Below are 19,541 nucleotides of genomic sequence, written 5' to 3'. Positions count from 1 at the left end.
CCATCGGCATAGCATGTCCAGCGGCATAGCTGCATCGGTGCAGCGCAGTAGAGTAGATTTGCTGTCAGAATGGGAAAGCAGGTATTTTGTTCCTGCTAAACTATATGGATATCAGTGAGATGTCTGTTATTTTGGCCAACCCCACTTACACTCTGCTACCCTGACTCATGGAGGCTTACCATGATGTGTGGCAACCTGGTGGGCTGCTGCTATGTAAAGAGAAGAGAAGTGCATGAAGAGAAGTGGTCCATTTGACTAGGCTCTCTATGGCTTTAATAACACCAACTTCTAACTATCACTCATTGGCAGGGCAGATTAAGACAATCCAGGACCTTAGGCACAGCACAGCACAGGGCTCCATACTGCCCCAGCCCTACACCCTGGCCTCACCTCCAGCTGGAGTGCCAGTTGTTCAGTGTTTAAGCATAAAAGAGAGACAGCCCAGACAGAGCAATATTTAGGCTTTATTCTTTCCTCCACCGACATCGTTCTCTCTCATCAAGCACTTCCTGAATTCCTGTAAATTCCTATACAGAATGATACTGTATAGCTACTGTATAGATACTGTATAGCTCTCTTTACTGGGAAGCTATTTATCGAAACATCCCTTTTGTCATGTTTATTGGAGACAGCAAATTTAAACATCAGTACCATAACTTGCCTGAATACTTAACACTCTGTTATATACCAATACAGGCTAGACCATCATAGATAAACAGGTTCCAGAGTAGCAGCCGTGTTAGTCTGTATTCGCAAAAAGAAAAGGAGTACTTGTGGCACCTTAGAGACTAGCCAATTTATTTGAGCATAAGCTTTCGTGAGCTACAGCTCACTTAACTCTTATTATTTTTAATTAACTAACTCTTAAATACCTTAGCTGCCAAGAAAGATTTCTCTGATTTTGGGAATGCTGGTCTTTCACTCCTTAGTTCTATAAAAATGCTCACGTATACCTGGCAACTGGGTTGATGTTGGAGCAAATGCAAACCTTTCTTGTGATAAGAGACTGTCTGCACTTAGTGCTCCTTGTGTGGGGCTGTTTTGAGAAGCAGTTCCAATATCTATTAGTCACTTTTTAGCTTGTGTTTCTTTGTGTCCTGCTGATCAGGTCTCAAGAGAGTGTGTATTTCACCATCCTCCACATCTGTGTTTTTGTCTTGTGTTCATAGTGGGTGTAGGTTTTAGGGTGTAATATGTTTTAGGGTGTAATATGTGACCATCCACTACTATATTATATGAATGAGGATTTATCATAATATATCCGATTTCCAATTACGCTTGTTAAAAAGACAACTTTCATATATGATATTTTTGTGAGTGGAAAGTGCTTTTGTGGCAATTTCCTGCAATATCTTTTGGAGATGTTACTGCATTAAGTTTATGCATCAGGAATCGTATGTTATTCCATGGGGAAGGGTGACCACAACCCTCCAGGAACGGAGAACAGTGGAGAGTGAGTAGGAAAATTCACTCAACACCTCCAGAGAGGCACCACCGCAGTGACAGAGTGCTTCTGGGTATTTACATGGATCCTCTAGGTCTGCCGCTGACATAACCATATGCTCTTGGAGTATACAGGGTGGCTACTCTTATTTTGCTTTCCTTTTTATCGCGTCCCATTGCAATTTTCGCACTTTTGCCATTCTGTTCTAAAGAAAGCCCAGCTGCTAAACATGTCTGCTTTCATGTCCCTCTGCTCAGGGTCAGGGCTCTGGTATGCTGCGAGGATTCCAGTTTTCTCTTTGTTGTCATTATTGTATAGTTAGTTGTGGGGATTGGTTTTGCATTAATATTCTGTGTTTCTGGTTTCACGTTCCTGCAGGCACTGACCCACTTCAGATGCCATGTTCAGTGTTCAACCATCAGAAGAGAGAGAGTGCAACATACGGGCTTTATTCCTTCCTCCACACGCTCTGTTCTCTCTCACCAAACGCTTCCTGGAAGCAGAGTTCTCCAAATACATAGAAATTACCCCCTGCATAATCACAATATAGCGCCCATTTCTGGAAATGTATTTATCATAACACCAGTGGCAAGGGGGCCACCTCCCCTCTGGAGGGGCAACTGCATGGGACCCCTTCATCCATGGCAGAACTGGTAGCCGGGCCCCCATCCTTAGCAGCAGCAGAGATGGGGATCCCTTCTCCCCAAATGGAGAGTCAAGAGTGGCAGCACCCAGTATTTATCTTCGCAGGTGAGGCATATCTGGTAGGTGACCAGGCCTGCTGCACTCCTCTGCCCCACAGAGAGTTCTCAGATGGGGTGGTGTTGGCAGGGAACCCCAGAGTGATGTCTATTAGAATGAAAATCCCATGGGGATGACTGGGGCAGTTCACAACTCTCAGAGATGTGGTTTTCGGCTGTCTGCAGAGCCAGGCAGACACCACTGCATCGGTTACACTTGGGTCACAATTTCAAAGTATTAATTTGCTAGAAATTTACATTTTAAAGTGAAAGCTGAGATTCTGACCTCATCATTTGACTCTAGGAGCTGGGGCTCTAGGCACAGCTCTACAGTGCTTATGCTTTATTCTGGCCAAGCTCTTTGGAATACCTTACATAGAGAACAGCTGTATACTCATTTATCATTGAGCTCTAAATCAAATCCACCCAAGTTAGGAAATATTAGCTCACCACACAGGGTCACATCCACCAATGTGATATATGCCATCATGTGCCAGCAATGCTCCTCTGCCATGTACATTGGTCAAACTGGACAGTCTCTACGTAAAAGAATAAATGGACACAAATCAGATGTCAAGAATTATAACAGGTTTCAGAGGAACAGCCGTGTTAGTCTGTATTCGCAAAAAGAAAAGGAGTACTTGTGGCACCTTAGAGACTAACCAATTTATTTGAGCATGAGCTTTCGTGAGCTACAGCTCACTTCATCAGATGTTTACCGTGGAAACTGCAGCAGACTTTATATACACACAGAAATCATGAAACAATACCTCCTCCCACCCCACTGTCCTGCTGGTAATAGCTTATAACATTCATAAACCAGTCGGAGAACACTTCAATCTCTCTGGTCACGCAATTACAGACATGAAGGTCGCTATCTTAAAACAAAAAAACTTCAAATCCAGACTCCAGCGAGAAACTGCTGAATTGGAATTCATTTGCAAATTGGATACTATTAATTTAGGCTTAAATAGAGACTGGGAGTGGCTAAGTCATTATGCAAGGTAGCCTATTTCCCCTTGTTTTTTCCTAACCCCCCACCCGACGTTCTGGTTAAACTTGGATTTATGCTGGAAATGGCCCACCTTGATTATCATGCACATTGTAAGGAGAGTGGTCAGTTTGGATGAGCTATTACCAGCAGGAGAGTGAGTTTGTGTGTGTGTTTTTTGGGGGTGGGGGGGTGAGAAAACCTGGATTTGTGTTGGAAATGGCCCACCTTGATTTTCATACACATTGTAAGGAGAGTGGTCACTTTGGATAAGCTATTACCAGCAGGAGAGTGAGTTTGTGTGTGTGGTTTTTGGAAAAAAAGGGGGGGGCGGTGAGAAAACCTGGATTTGTGCTGGAAATGACCCACCTTGATTATCATGCACATTGTAGGGAGAGTGGTCACTTTGGATGAACTATTACCAGCAGGAAAGTGAGTTTGTGTGTGTTTGGGGGTGGGGGGTGAGAAAACCTGGATTTGTGCTGGAAATGGCCCACCTTGATTATCATGCACATTGTAGGGAGAGTGGTCACTTTGGATAAGCTATTACCAGCAGGAGAGTGAGTTTGTGTGTGTGTGTTTTGGGGGGGGGGGGTGAGAAAACCTGGATTTGTGTTGGAAATGGCCCACCTTGATTTTCATACACATTGTAAGGAGAGTGGTCACTTTCGATAAGCTATTACCAGCAGGAGAGTGAGTTTGTGTGTGTGGTTTTTGAAAAAAAAGGGGGGGGGCGGTGAGAAAACCTGGATTTGTGTTGGAAATGGCCCACCTTGATTTTCATACACATTGTAAAGAGAGTGGTCACTTTGGATGGGCTATTACCAGCAGGAGAGTGAGTTTGTGTGGGGGGGGTGGGGGCGGAGGGTGAGAAAACCTGGATTTGTGCTGAAGATGGCCCAACTTGATTATCATACACATTGTAAGGAGAGTGATCACTTTAGATAAGCTATTACCAGCAGGAGAGTGGGGTGGGAGGAGGTATTGTTTCATGGTCTCTGTGTATATAATGTCTTCTGCAGTTTCCACAGTATGCATCCGATGAAGTGAGCTGTAGCTCACGAAAGCTTATGCTCAAATAAATTGGTTAGTCTCTAAGGTGCCACAAGTACTCCTTTTCTTTTTGTCATCCTAAAGGGATTGCCTGGGAGTCACCTTGGGATTGTGGTTGGTAACAGTTGATTTGCTGTTGGTAGGTATAGGCTCTCTGGTGAGTCGCTGTGGGTGTGTATGTGATGAGATAAAATTCTGCATGTAGTTGCATGGCTTTATTTGATTTTTTTGTAGTTTTGAGCTGGATGTTGGTCCTGACTTACCCTGTTTGTAACAAAGTTTTTTGTTTGACTCAATACATGATGCCACATTGTTATTTTTACAGAGACCCTTTCTCAGCTATCCTGCAAAGCAACAGCTCTGAGAAGGACTCAGGGGTCATTGTAGATAACCAGCTGTGCATGAGCTTCCAGTGCAATGTGTTGTGTTGGCCCCTTTTGCCACAGAGCTCATGTACAGTTGGTTCAGATGCAAAGTTGATCAGCCTGTAAGTGCCTCCATGGAGTAAGGAGGGAGGGTCCCAGACCCTGGGCTCCAGGCCAAACCGAAACATCTAAACATCAATTTTTAGCCCCACAGCCTGAGCCCCACAGGCCAAAGTCAGCTGACCTGAGCCAGCCGAGGCCATGCCACGGGTCGTTTATTCCCATGTATCCGTACCCTATGAATCTATTACAAGGGTTCCTGCTTGATAACGTCTGTTACCTATTCATTAACGTACACTTAGATTAACTTTCCATTTGCCACTCCACCAAGACTGTGCTGCACATTCTGTTGCAATGTACCAGCGGGCAGCTGTGTTAGTCTGTATCCACAAAAACGACAAGGAGCCCGGTGGCACCTTAAAGACTAACAGATTTATTTGGGCATAAGCTTTCACGAAAGCTTATGCCCAAATAAATCTGTTAATCTTTAAGGTGTCACCGGACTCCTTGTTGTTTTTGATTCTATTGCAATGGGATGCCCCATCAGACATGGGGGATATGAGGCCGCCCCACTCCTGCTCTTCACCTGACCCATCTCTACCCATGGGTCTGACCCTTGTGAACCACCCACACAAAGGCTTTGGTGGGATTGAGTTGGGGGAGGGCATAATGCAGCAGAGTCACAGCTCCCCTCCAGCAGTGCCACCCCAGGGGAAATGCGCTGGTTCTAGATTCATTCTGCTCTGAAAAGCAAAGTCCAGTCTAGATGAAGGCAGTTACTATGCAGGAAGGAGCTCTCCTGGGGACTGAACCTTTACTGGCTATCGGAACAGGAGACCATTTATCCAAGTTTTCTTGTAAATCACTTTATTAGAGCAGGTTAACAATAAATCATTCAGTGAAGCTAGCAGACTGGAAACCCTTCAACCTGTACTTGGGAGCAGATATGAGCATGTTGGGATGGAAGGGGCAGGAAACACAGCAGGTTGTGGACTCACCTGCGGGCTGGAGCTTACTCCTGTTTTTGAACAATGCCCTGGGTGGGTTCTACTCACCAGTGTGCTCTGGTGCACCACATGTGTGGTGGTTCTTCTTCTTCCATCCTAGGCGGTGATCAACTCCATCAAAGCTCAGATGGCACATTCTCTCCTCAGGGCATGGATGACCATTGCTGTGTGAGGAGAGATCTTGGCCAGTGGAGCACCTTGACATTTTCCCTATTGGTGGGTGCTCATTTATCCCCTGTAGATACTGGGAGGTGCTGGAGGTTCCTATCTCCGCAAAGAACATGAACCCCTCCTCATCCCCTTTCCCACCTCCCTGAAGCTGTAGAAACTGGAGATCTCTTGCTGTCTTCAGATTGTGGTGATCAAGGTTTGCTGACGATCTGTTTGGTTGATTCCTTCTGTTTCATCTATGATGACATTCCTTTCAATCTGTCTGTGAGTGCCACAGTGTCTTGGCAGTGATAATGGGGCAGCTAGTTCCAGTGTCAATCCTAGCACCTCTGAGGCCCCCTCTGTGATCCTAGAAATCATAGAAACATAGAAATGTAGAGCTGGCAGGGACCTCCAGAGATTGTCTAATCCAGGGAGAAGGGATCAAAAGGAAAAGAAATGGCAGACAAGAGGCCAGCAGAGCCCTGAATAAGCCTCCTAGTTAGAGCTGTGTGAAGGGTCTGGGAAGGGAGGAAGCTGCCAATCAGGGAGAGCATGAAGGAGACTGGGAGGGTGAGGTCTGGGAGGAAGTTCTGGCATGGCCTTGGGGGACAAACAGCAGGACACAAGAATATGAAGCACTGCACAGGATGAGCTGCACTTTCCCAAATTCACTGATTCTGTGGTGTGTGGAGCAATGAAGTGCATGCGTGGGCAGAGCTCTAACTCTGCGCCTCCCTGTGGGGGCTCCCTCTGATCCACAGCACCCCAGGATGACAAGGTCTGCAGCTCGTCAGATCTGGTACCGTACAGGTCTCAGGGGACACAGCAATGAAAGCTTGTCGTTGGGACTGATTGAGTTATAGTTTGGAAGACATTCAGCTTTCTAGGCAACATAACAGAAGCCACTTCTGTCACCATGCTCACACAATAGCCAGGCACTGCTTTGCCATTGAAATCTCCATTGCTCAGCTTGGTTCCTTCTCTGCGAACAGGGGGCAGCGAACAGGGGAGTATGGGAAGGAGAGCCCTACTGAAGGAGCCAGCACTAATGCTTGGGGTGAGCGGCCAGCTTGTTTGTCTGGTTTTTCTTTTAGCTTGCGTAAAGTGCAGAGTGTGGTCTGTTGGGGATTGTGGTGGAAGGCAGCGTGGCTGAAGGTGACCATGAAATGACTGAGGGAATGGTAGGAGTGGAAACAGCAGAATAAAGACAATGGACTTCAAGAAGGCAAACTTCAGCAAACTCAGGGAACTGGTAGGTAAGATCCCATGGGAAGCAAGTCCAAGGGAAAAAAGCGCTGGTAATTTTTTAAAGAGACATTATTAAGGGCAAAAGAGCAAACTATACCAATGAGTAGGAAAGATAGGAAGTCTGGTGAAAGACCTCGCTGGCTTCACCAGGAGATTTTCAATGACCTGAAACTCAAAAGAGAGTCACAAAAAGAGGAAGCTAAGTCAAATGACAAACGATGTGTGTCTATATATATATATATATATATATATATATATATATATATATATATATAAAACCCCCACAAGCACAGAGTCACAAAAAGAGGAAGCTAAGTCAAATGACAAGGGATGTCTGTGTGTGTGTGTATATGTGTATATATATATATAAAACCCCACAAGCACAAAGGGACAAAATTAGAAAGGCCAAGGCACAAAATGAGATTAAACTAACTAGGGATATAAAGAGTAACTAGAAAGCATTTTACAAATACATGGGAAGCAAGAGGGGGACCAAGGACAGGGTAGCCCCATTACTCAATGAGGAGGGAAAGACAATAATAGAAAATGCAGCAATGGCTGAAGTGCTAAATGCCTTTTTTTTTTTTTTTTTCAGTTTTCACCAAAAATTTAGCAGTGACTGGACGACTAACATAGCCGACATCAGTGTAAATAGGGTAGGATCTGAGGCTAAAACAAGAAAAGAACAAGAATTACTTGGAAAAGTTTGGTGTCTTCAAGTCAGCAGGACTTGATGAAATACATTCTAGAATACTTAAGGAACTGGCTGAAGAGATCTCTGAGCCATTAGCAATTCTCGTTAAGAACTCGTGGAGGATGGGAGAGATACCAGAGGGCTGGAAAAGAGCATATATAGTATCTATCTATAAAAAGGGGGAAGAAGGACAACCCAAGGAATTATAGACCAGTCAGCTTAACTTCAGTACCTAGAAGGCCAAAGGAGCAAATAGTCAATCAATTTGCAAGCACGTAGAAACAAATAAGGGAATAAATATCAGTCAACATGAATTTGTCAAGAAAAAATCATGTCAAAGCAGTCTAACATCCTTCTCTGACAGGGTAACAAGCCTGGTGGAGAGGAGGAAGCACTTGATGTGATATAGCTTGACTTTAGTAAGGCCTTTGGTACTATTGTTAGGTGAGAAAAGCTAAACAGGAAGCAGTTATGCCAACCGAACCAAAGTCAGGCTCAGAGAGGCTGCTGGGAAAGTCTCTGAAAGTAGAATGAAGGAATATTTGTTTAAGTTACATAGAGTGAGAAAAAAGGGGAGGCCTGCATTCCTGTATTTTTGTACCAGATGTGCTGGGAACAGTCCTTGAGATACCGAGGCGCTGTTTTCCACTCCCTGCTCTTGTGTTATGTGTGTTTTAACTCCTCGTCTCCTGGTTGACACCCATACTGATAAGAAAGTTAGTGAAGCACTACGATTTGCAAAAAGTTATCTACAATAAGGGGGGTAGAAGTGCATGCATACAGAGAAAGAGGATTTTAACTAATATAGTGGGGGTGGGCTGCTTTATGAATAAATCTGTGACGGGACTGTCTATAAAAACGTATGAGTTTTACTTAGAGGCTGGCTGGTTCTCTTTGGAGACAGGCTGCTCTCTATTGTTGTGTGCAGTCTTCAATAAAGAGCTTTGTGTTTGGACCTTGCTGGTGTTGCCTGTCTCTCTCTGGTCAGACAACGAACTGTGCCGTCTGGGGTTCGAGTCCTCGACACTGTCTCTCACGGCCTTCTCGTAAACAAACTAGAGAAATATACCCTGGACAAACCTAATATAAGGTGGGTGCACAAGTGGCGGGAAAATCTTACTCAGAGGGTTGTTATCAGTGGTTCACAAGCAAGCTGGAAAGGTGTATTGAGTGAGGTCCCAGCCATAGGGATCTTTCCTCGGTCTGGTTCTAGTCAAATTCTTCATAAACAGTTTGGATAGTGGCACAGAGAGTACACTTATAAAGTTTGAAGATGATACCAAGCTGGGAGAGGTTGCAAGTGCTTTGGAGGATAGAATTACAAGTCAAAATTATCTGGACAAACTGGAGAAATGTTCTAAATTAAACAGGATGAAATTCAATAAGGACAAATGCAAAGTACAACACTTAGGAATGAATAATCAAACACACAAATATAAAATGGGAATAGCTGCCTAGGAAGGAGTATTGCAGAAAAGGATCTGGAGGTTATAGTAGATCACAAAATAAATATGAGTCAACAATATAACACTGTTGCAAAAAAAGTGATCATCATTCTGGGTTGTATTAGTCAGAGTGTTGTAAGCAAGACACGAGAAGTAATTCTTCCATTCTACTCAGCACTTATAAGGCCTCAGCTGCAGTATTGTGTCCAATTCTGGGCATGTGTGTGGATTTGACAATATTTCTAGAGATTTCTACAACATTTTGCAGACTGGGCAGTGATTTTATGCCATTCCTGGTGCGAAACCATTTGCACTGCCTGCAGACACAGGAAGGGTCAGATGTGTTGTTGCTTGGGATCTTAAGTGATATACCTTTTGATGTGCTCCAGCCTTTTCTCCTGCAAAGGCAATCACAGCTGACTGCAAGAATACAGCTTGTTACAGTGTCCCTGCAAATGAAGTTGCTGAAAGGGAGAAGTGGAGGCGGGGTGTGGGCATGTTCTCCCTTCCTGTAACAAAAGGAAAGAAGGGTTAAGCTCAATTTACCTTCCCAGCTTATGCAGATAGATACCAGAGACTGAGGGGAGGGGAGGATGACACCATCCCCTGCTCCCACACTGGATATTTTACTGATGTGAAAGTGCATTGCCTGGGTCCTGTAGCCATGGCCAGGGAGAACAGATCACTGCCTGCCCTTACCAGGGAAACTGAGGCAGAACAGAGCAAGGTTGGGGCTGAGACTCCAGCTGCAAGTTGGGAATCTGAGGTAGCTAAGGAGTTCTGCCTTTCCTGTGACACCAACGTCTAATCCAGGGAGAAGGGATCGAAAGGAAAATAAATGGCAGATAGAGGCCAGCAGAGCCCTGAATAAGCCTCCTAGTCAGAGCTGTGTGAATGGTCTGGGAGGAGAGGGAACACCCCAGAGGAAGCTGCCAATCAGGTAGAGCATGAAGGTCTGTAGCTCATCAAATCTAGTACTGGACAGGTCTCAGGGGATACAGCAATGAAAGCTTGTCATTGGGACAGATTGAATCACAGTTCAGAAGCCATTCAGCTTTCTGGGCAACATAACAAAAGCCACTTTCATCACCATGCTCACACAATAGCCAGGCACTGCTCTGGACCTTGGGGGAAGGCACTTGGTCATTGAAATCTCCCTTTCTCAGCTTGGTTCCTTCTCTGCGAACAGGGCACAGCGAACAGGGGAGTATGGGAAGGAGAGCCCTACTGAAGAAGGAGCCAGCACGAATGCTTGGGGTGAGTGGCCAGCTTGTTTGTCTGTTTGGTTTTTCTTTTAGCTTGCGTAAAGTGCAGAGTGTGGTCTGTTGGGGATTGTGGTGGAAGGCAGCGTGGCTGAAGGTGACCATGAAATGACTGAGGGAATGGTAGGAGTGGAAACAGCAGAATAAAGACAATGGACTTCAAGAAGGCAAACTTCAGCAAACTCAGGGAACTGGTAGGTAAGATCCCATGGGAAGCAAGTCCAAGGGAAAAAAGTGCTGGCAATTTTTTAAAGAGACATTATTAAGGGCAAAAGAGCAAACTATGCCAATGAGTAGAAAAGATAGGAAGTTTGGTGAGAGACCTCGCTGGCTTCACCAGGAGATTTTCAATGACCTGAAACTCGAAAGAGAGTCACAAAAAGAGGAAGCTAAGTCAAATGACAAGGGATGTGTGTATATATATATAAAACCCCACAAGCACAAAGGGACAAAATTAGAAAGGCCAAGGCACAAAATGAGATTAAACTAACTAGGGATATAAAGAGTAACTAGAAAGCATTTTACAAATACATGGGAAGCAAGAGGGGGACCAAGGACAGGGTAGCCCCATTACTCAATGAGGAGGGAAAGACAATAATAGAAAATGCAGCAATGGCTGAAGTGCTAAATGCCTTTTTTTTTTTTTTTCAGTTTTCACCAAAAATTTAGCAGTGATTGGACGACTAACATAGCCGACATCAGTGTAAATAGGGTAGGATCTGAGGCTAAAATAGGAAAAGAACAAGTTAAGAATTACTTGGACAGGTTGGATGTCTTCTAGTCGGCAGGGCCTGATGAAATACATTCTAGAATACTTAAGGAACTGACTGAAGAGATCTCTGAGCCATTAGCAATTCTCTTTGAGAACTGGTTGAGTATGAGAGAGATACCAGAGGACTGGAAAAGGGCAAGTATAGCATCTATCTATAAAAAAGGGGGGAATAAGGAAAACCCAAGGAATTATAGACCACTCAGCTTAACTTTGGCACCTAGAAGGACAAAGAAGCAAATGGTCAAACAATTCATAAGCATCTAGAAAAAAAAAGTGAATAAATAACAATCAACATGGATTTGTCAAGAAGAAATCATGTCAAAGTAGCCTAACATCCTTCTCTGACAGGGTAACAAGCCGTGTCGATGGGGGGAAGCAGTAGATGTGATATAGCTTGACTTTAGTAAGGCCTTTCATACCGTCTCACATGACCTTCTCATAAACAAACTAGAGAAATGTAGCCTAGACAAACCTACTATATGGTGGGTGCAGACATGGCTGGAAAACAATACTCAGAGAGTGGTTATCAATGGTTCATAGTTGAACTGGAATGGCCTATCGACTGGGGTCCCGCAGGGATCTGTCCTCAGTCTCGTTCTGTTCAATATCTTCATAAATAATTTGGATAATGGCACAGAGAGTACACTTATAAAGTTTGCAGACAATACCAAGCTGGGAGGGGTTGCAAACACCTTGGAGGACAGGATTACAATTCCAAATGATCTTGACGCACTGGAGAAATGGTCTGAATTGATAGGATGAAATGCAATAAGAACAAAGGTGTATTTACCTCGGGGTCTGTGACAACTGGATCACAGGCTCCAAATACCTCCCTGGGGAAGAGATTTCTCAGAGTATACAGCGCTTCCACCGAGCAGGAAGATCCAATGCTTAGCAGCTGATGCTAGATCAGTTCAGACTAGAAATACAGCACACATTTTTGACAGTGAGGGTAAATTCTTAGAGCTATTTAGCAGGAGCTTTCAGGGTTTCAGAGTTTGTTTTCATTTTGCATTGGAAGAAAACCCAAAACTTTTGAACATTTACAGAACAATGGAATTGTGTCCAAAGGCTGGTTTTCCATTCAGGAGAACATGTCAATATCTGGGGAGGGGAAAGAGAGAGCCTGTGTGTGTGTGTGGCCTGGTATGTGGGAGACCTGAGTTCCAGCCACTGCTCTGCCCGGTTTAGAGTGCCCGGGGTGGGTGCTACACCCCAATGTGCTCTGGTGCATCTCATGTTCAGTCCTCCTTTTCCCACAACAGAGGGTGGCAACACCAGCAGGACTAAGATGGCACTTCAGGGCATGCATGATCACCTCTGTGTGAGGAGAGATCTTGGCCAGTAGAGGCACCTGGACAGTTTCCTGATTAGTGGGTGGATCATTTATCCCAATTTCACTCATTCCATAGTGTGTGGAAGAATGAAGTGCAAGCATGGACAGAGCTCTTCCTCTCCGCCACCCCTAATCCTTGACACCCCAGGATGGCCGGTTCTGCAGCTTGTCAGCTCTGGCGGTGGCCAGGTCACAGGGGAGGCAGAAATAAAAGCTTCTTGTTGAGACAGATGGAACCATTGTTTGGAAGCCATTCATCTTCCCGGGCTACAGAACACCAGCCATTTCCATCACTGCGCTCACACAACAGCCAGGCGCTGCTCTGGACCTTGTGAGAAGGTGCTCTGTCATTGAAAAGTCCCCTGGCGAGGTTGGTTCCTTCTCTTACCCCCTTGCTCTCTGCTCAATAGTGTGAGGAAAGTGATCAGGAACAGCCAGCATGGATTCACCAAGGGAAGGTCATGCCTGACTAATCTAATCGCCTTTTATGATGAGATTACTGGTTCTGTGGATGAAGGGAAAGCAGTGGATGTATTGTTTCTTGACTTTAGCAAAGCTTTTGACACGGTCTCCCACAGTATTCTTGTCAGCAAGTTAAGGAAGTATGGGTTGGATGAATGCACTACAAGGTGGGTAGAAAGCTGGCTAGATTGTCGGGCTCAACGGGTAGTGATCAATGGCTCCATATCTAGTTGGCAGCCGGTATCAAGTGGAGTACCCCAAGGGTCGGTCCTGGGGCCGGTTTTGTTCAATATCTTCATAAATGATCTGGAGGATGGTGTGGATTGCACTCTCAGAAAATTTGCGGATGACACTAAACTGGGAGGAGTGGTAGATACGCTGGAGGGGAGGGATAGGATACAGAAAGACCTAGACAAATTGGAGGATTGGGCCAAAAGAAATCTGATGAGGTTCAATAAGGATAAGTGCAGGGTCCTGCACTTAGCACGGAAGAACCCAATGCACAGCTACAGACTAGGGACCGAATGGCTAGGCAGCAGTTCTGCGGAAAAGGACCTAGGGGTGACAGTGGACGAGAAGCTGGATATGAGTCTGTTAGGGAAAAAGGGTTTCCCTCCCGTCTAGGGTTAGGAGGGTAGCCTTCCCTGGACTTCTGTATTAGCCAAACAAAACACAGAGTCTTGGCTCTTTGATAAAGTGAGGCACTTTATTGCTAGCAAATACGACAGCTGAAGGGCTCACCAATTCCTTTTCAGAGGAAAATGGTGAAGCCCCGAACAAAGAACAGGGATGAGCTTTTATAGCTTGGTTCAACATACATTGTGATATCTCTTCCAGTTCGAACCGGTTAACCCAGTCGGTTTGAAGTTCTGGGGTAGGTACGAGCATGGAGGCTTATCTGTATAAGGAATTCTCTTCCCAAAAGCAGGGAGTGCAGGTTACACACAGTTCACATTCTTTCTATCCAGAAACAAAGTAGAAAGGACAGATAAGCATAGAAAAAAGACAGCAGCGTAGCTTTACATGATTATAGGGTCGTTTTCTGGGTTTTTTTCCCTATCAAGTCAGCAGTGTGCCCTTGTTGCCAAGAAGGCCAATGGCATTTTGGGATGTATAAGTAGGGGCATAGCGAGCAGATCAAGGGACGTGATCGTTCCCCTCTATTCAACATTGGTGAGGCCTCATCTGGAGTACTGTGTCCAGTTTTGGGCCCCACACTTCAAGAAGGATGTGGATAAATTGGAGAGAGTCCAGCGAAGGGCAACAAAAATGATTAGGGGACTGGAACACATGAGTTATGAGGAGAGGCTGAGGGAGCTGGGATTGTTTAGCCTGCAGAAGAGAAGAATGAGGGGGGATTTGATAGCTGCTTTCAACTACCTGAAAGGGGGTTCCAAAGAGGATGGCTCTCGACTGTTCTCAATGGTAGCAGATGACAGAACGAGGAGTAATGGTCTCAAGTTGCAGTGGGGGAGGTTTAGATTGGATATTAGGAAAAACTTTTTCACTAAGAGGGTGGTGAAACACTGGAATGCGTTACCTAGGGAGGTGGTAGAATCTCCTTCCTTAGAGGTTTTTAAGGTCAGGCTTGACAAAGCCCTGGCTGGGATGATTTAACTGGGAATTGGTCCTGCTTTGAGCAGGGGGTTGGACTAGATGACCTCCTGAGGTCCCTTCCAACCCTGATATTCTATGATTCTATGATTCTATGATTCTATGTGGGTGTTTGTACAGGGTGATCTGAGGACTGTGCAGGTTTTCAGTAATCAGCTGGAGAGAGGTGATCTCATCATTCATATCATGACCGACAAAGGTGGTATTCATCTTCCCCAAACACCCTGATCTTTCCCGAACAATGATGATGCTGGTAGGCCACCCGGGAATGACCTTCAGCGAGGAGATGCAGTCCTTCCAGTCTACAGACTCCAGGTGGGAGATGTCAGGGGTCAATTCTCTGAAGTAACTGTTGAAGTTTCCATGCTCATAAATGATGATCTTATTCATTGTGGTGGGTGTTGTGGAATCCCTGCAGTTGGATCTTGGAGCGAAAAGAGCCTGACCCGCTGCGGAGAGAAGACAGAAAGAAAGAGAGTCATGGTTTGGGAGGCAGCCCCTGATCAGTGGAGACTTGCTGTACTGTGAGGAAAATGAGGAAATTAGTGTCATTTGAAACAACAGATAAATACACGAGTAGCTGAACAAACTGAGTGGGAGCATGCTCCTTCCTCAGGTGATTAGCCAGGGGGGATAACAGGACCTTTGTTCTGTCCAGCTGTCTCCAACAACTCTTGCTGACTCTCTACCTGCAACACTCTCCCTCCCCATCGCTCTCATCCTCTCCCAGCTACTAACCTCCCTTCTCCCACTCAGATATTCTTACCCTCTCCCTCTTCTAGCTCCTTCCCCTCACAAGAATGCTCCTTTATCTTCACAACACCAACCCTGGACCCACTCCTGCCTCTCCATTACTACCCACCACCCAGGAGTCCTCCTTGGTGTGCCGGAGGTTGGTCCTGGCGGGAATAACCAGGATCAGAGACCTCCTGGTCTATGACCTGGGGGGTTGGGTGGATCCCCAGGCGCTCAGTCGGCGCATGGGGCTCTCCACCCTTACGACCCCTTGGCACGTACTCCAGGAGGGAGAGGCAGCCCTGTCTCCTGCGGCTCAGTTTTATCTCAAGCGGGTCCTGCGAGAGGGTGCACCCCGCCCGCCCCTCACTCCAGGCCCTCCGGATTTTTCCTTTGGCCCCCTGCCCCCTGAGCCTTCCTGGCCTCCCCTTCCTTGTACCTCGAGCCGGCTGCGTGCTATGCAGCCAGTTCGTTTCCACACCGCACCAAGGGACCATCTATACACACTTGTGCTGCACATGCTACATTACCCCACCCTCGTGTCCCGCCCTGATACCAAGTGGCGGGACCTTTCACCAGCAGTGGAGGGTGGGGAACTCCAGTGGGCCAGTTTACATTCCATCTGAGTCCCGCGGCCTGCTGGGGATATCAGCTGGTGGCTCCTGCATGAAGCCTTGAGCATGGGCTTGTACTTGGCACGGTTCACCTCCGTCCCTGAAGCATGCACCTTTTGTGGCGTGAGGGAGACCCTGGCGCATGCGTACCTTCAGTGCACCAGGCTGCAGCTCCTCTTCCAGCTCCTCCAGAACCTCTTATTGAGGTTCTGGCTGCACTTTTCCCCACACTTATTTATTTACGCACACCCTATCCGAGGCCCCACAAAGTCACGGGACCACCTCGTCAACTTCCTCCTAGCCATGGCCAAGGTGGCCATTTGTAACACCAGGGAGAAGAGGTTGGCAGAGGTGGGGCCCTGTGACTGTGGGGCTGTTTTTCATTCTTTTATCTGTTCATGTATCCGGGCAGAGTTGCTCTGGGTAGCATTCACCGTCTCTCTCGAGGCCTTTGAGGAGCAGTGGGTGCTGTCCAGGGTTCTCTGCTTGGTGTCCGCTTCTGGTTCCCTTGTTTTGGCCCTTTGACCTTCACGCCTGTTCCCGTTATTGCATTTGTTGTCCCCCAAACTCAGTTGGGTTCCAGGTTTAGTAGCCCCTCCCTAGGCTGGGGGAGGGGCTTTTAGCAGTGGGTGAGCTAGCGCTCGCCCATGTCCCAGTGCTCAAAAGGACCACCCACCTTCTCTTCTTCGCTGGACCCAAATGAGCCATTTACAACTGTTCTATTGTGTTTTTCTCCAACCTTATCCTGCAGCCCCTTCATTCTGCCTTCCACCCTTTCCATTCCACCGAAACAGCTCTCACTAAGGGTATGTCTACAGTGCAATGTAGGAACTGGAACTAGGGGTGCTGGGGGTTCTGCAGCACCCCCTGACTTGAAGTGGTTTCCATTATATAGAGGGTTTATATACAGGGTTTCAATGACTCTCAGCGCCCCCACTATAAAAATTGTTCCAGCTACCCTGAACTGCAATTGGGAGCTGTGATTGCAGTATGTGTAGATAGACCTCAGCTCGCTTTGAGCTAGCTCGATCAAAGCTAACGCAAGTAACAACAGCAGGGAGGTCTCAGCAGGACAGGCTAGCTCTGCCCACCCAGGGCTCTAGGTACAAATGATCAGGCTGGTCCCGTCCGACCTTAAAGTCTCCAAGTTAAGCTGGATACAGCCTGGTGACCTACATGTGAAAACCCTGGTTCAAGAGACTGTCAGACAAAGAACTGAAAATAATCTAATGATCCATTGACTGAGGAAAGGGGGACAGGGGTCGCTCTCACCCCATCCAAAATCTGATATGAGATTGTGACCCAAACAGAACCAGGTCCTGTGAGAGAACCTGAATTACTTTGAAGCCTACTGGGGTCCTATGTGACATACAGGTATTGCGTGATAAGCATGGGTATGAACTGTTTATTGTTTTATGATATCCTTTCTCTGTAACAGTTTTGTTTTGAATAAATAATACTCTGCTGTATGAGGGCTGGCTGGTCACTGGTTAACTCTGCCACTGCCTTGCAGGCAGCAGGATGGCAGGTGCTGGACTAAACTCAGGCTTGGTCTACACCTAAAACTTAGGTCAATCTAGCTTCATCACTCAGGCCTGTGAAAAATTTTATGCCCTGTGTGACCTAGTTAGGTCAACCTGACCCCCACGGTAGATGCAGCTAGTTTGACGAAAGGATTCTTCCATCCACCCAGCTACCGCCTCTTGGAGAGGTGGATTACCTACATGGGTGGAAAGCCCCTTCTGTCAGTGTAGAACATATTTACAGAACAGTGCTACAGCTGCGTACCTAGGGCAGCATATCTGCAGCACCACAGTTGTGCCATTGTACTGCTGTAGTGTAAACAAGCTTCAGACCTGTTCAGGTGATCCCAACAAAGGACAGGAGGAGTTGCCTAAATCCCTGATTAAGACTGCGAAGAATGTGGGTTCTGCCATGAGAAAGGTGACAGCTAGAGGCCCGAGACCTAAGTGGGGTGCCCTCACGCCAGCCACAAAGGAGTCATTGGTGCAGTTACCTCAGGAACTGTGATCGGGTGGCCGTGTGTGTGTGGGATCTGTGACAGTGAAGAGGAATTGTCAATAAAAGCCAACAGCAGTAAAAGCAAGTGTTGTAGGAGGGAAAAGCACGAACAAAAAGTGTCTCCCAGCCTGTTCAGGAAAGGAAAAAGGAAGGATGAATATGGAGCAGCTGAATAAAATTCAGCTGGCTGAGATATGCAGAGTGAGAAAAGTAAGCTGTCAAGGGTTGACAAAGGCACAGCTAACTGAACTGCTGCAGTCTGAGAACCAGAAAAGAAAGGATGGTCCAGGATCGCAAGGTTCCTGGCAGAGGTTCCAGCAGCCAGGGGAAATTGTGGAGATGACTCCCGAAAGGCAAGCAGGGTAAGGACAAAAGAGGCAACAATCATGCTCCATCTAGACTGTGTCAGAGACTGGGACTTGCGCAACTGTGCCTAGTGGTTACAACAGGGGTTGTGCCTAGTGGTTAGAGCACGGTGTTGCACTGTCTGGAGTGGCTCACAACCTTGCATGCCTACCTCAGGGCAGACTGTCAAAATCAGAACAGATACCCCACACTGCTGCTATGAAGAACAACATATGTGAAAAGTCACCGCAGTGAAAAGTCATGTGACTTCCTCACATGGAAGCACTTGGTTTCATGCAGTCTACTTTTTACTTAGGCAGAATCAGAGACTCGCATGAGTCTGAGCTTGACCAGGGCGGATCTTAACTGTGAGGTGAACTGAGGCGGCCGCCTCAGGTGCCAGACTGGGGGCAGGGGCTACACTTGTTCTTGTTGAACCTCATCAGATTTCTTTTGGACCACTCCTCCAATTTGTGTAGGTTACTGTGGACCCTATCCATACCCTCCAGCATATCTGCCTCTCTCCCCATCTTAGTGTTATCTGCTTATGTACCTCTCTAGCACCCCGCAGGAGCCTGGCCTGATTAACACTAACTTCTCGGGAGCTTCCTGTTTCCTGCTGCTTCCCTGAACCCACTTGAGGAGAACAGGAAGTCAACTGAAATAGTAGGAGCCAGTTAGGCCTTTAAGACGCTGATATCTTCCCTCACTCAGGCCCTGCTACCAGCCTGCTTATTTGTCCCCTTCAGTAGAGTGTTGAGAGCCACTATAGCTGGCACAGAACAGCTGTCATGAGTGAAAGAAGAAAAAGCCCCTCTGGGGCAGCATTCAGAAAAAGAAAGAAAGCAAAGGAAGCTTTTCTAGCTAAGCAGGAAGGAGCTCTCCTAAGATACGTAGACACAAATGTTCAGGGTGAGCCTTCTGGCCCCACTGAAGTGATGCCTGATCTGCCAGTTAGTCAGAGTACAGGTGACCTGGCAGCTACTGCAGCATCCATATCTCCATCTCAATTGAATGTAACCATGCAAATTCCTGAAGAAAAGTGTAGAACAGAGAAGAGTGTGGTGGAGGCGCAAGGAACAGGTGCTGCTGAGTTTACTTCCTTAAGTCTAGATGATCCAGGACTGTGGACCCACTTGAACAGTAGCCCGAGGGACTTCCTTGTACTGCATGGGCCAC

The sequence above is a fragment of the Caretta caretta genome, chromosome 1 (assembly GCF_965140235.1).
Source record: "Caretta caretta isolate rCarCar2 chromosome 1, rCarCar1.hap1, whole genome shotgun sequence".
Taxonomy (NCBI): Eukaryota; Metazoa; Chordata; order Testudines; family Cheloniidae; genus Caretta; species Caretta caretta.
This window is presented reverse-complemented; position numbering follows the sequence as displayed.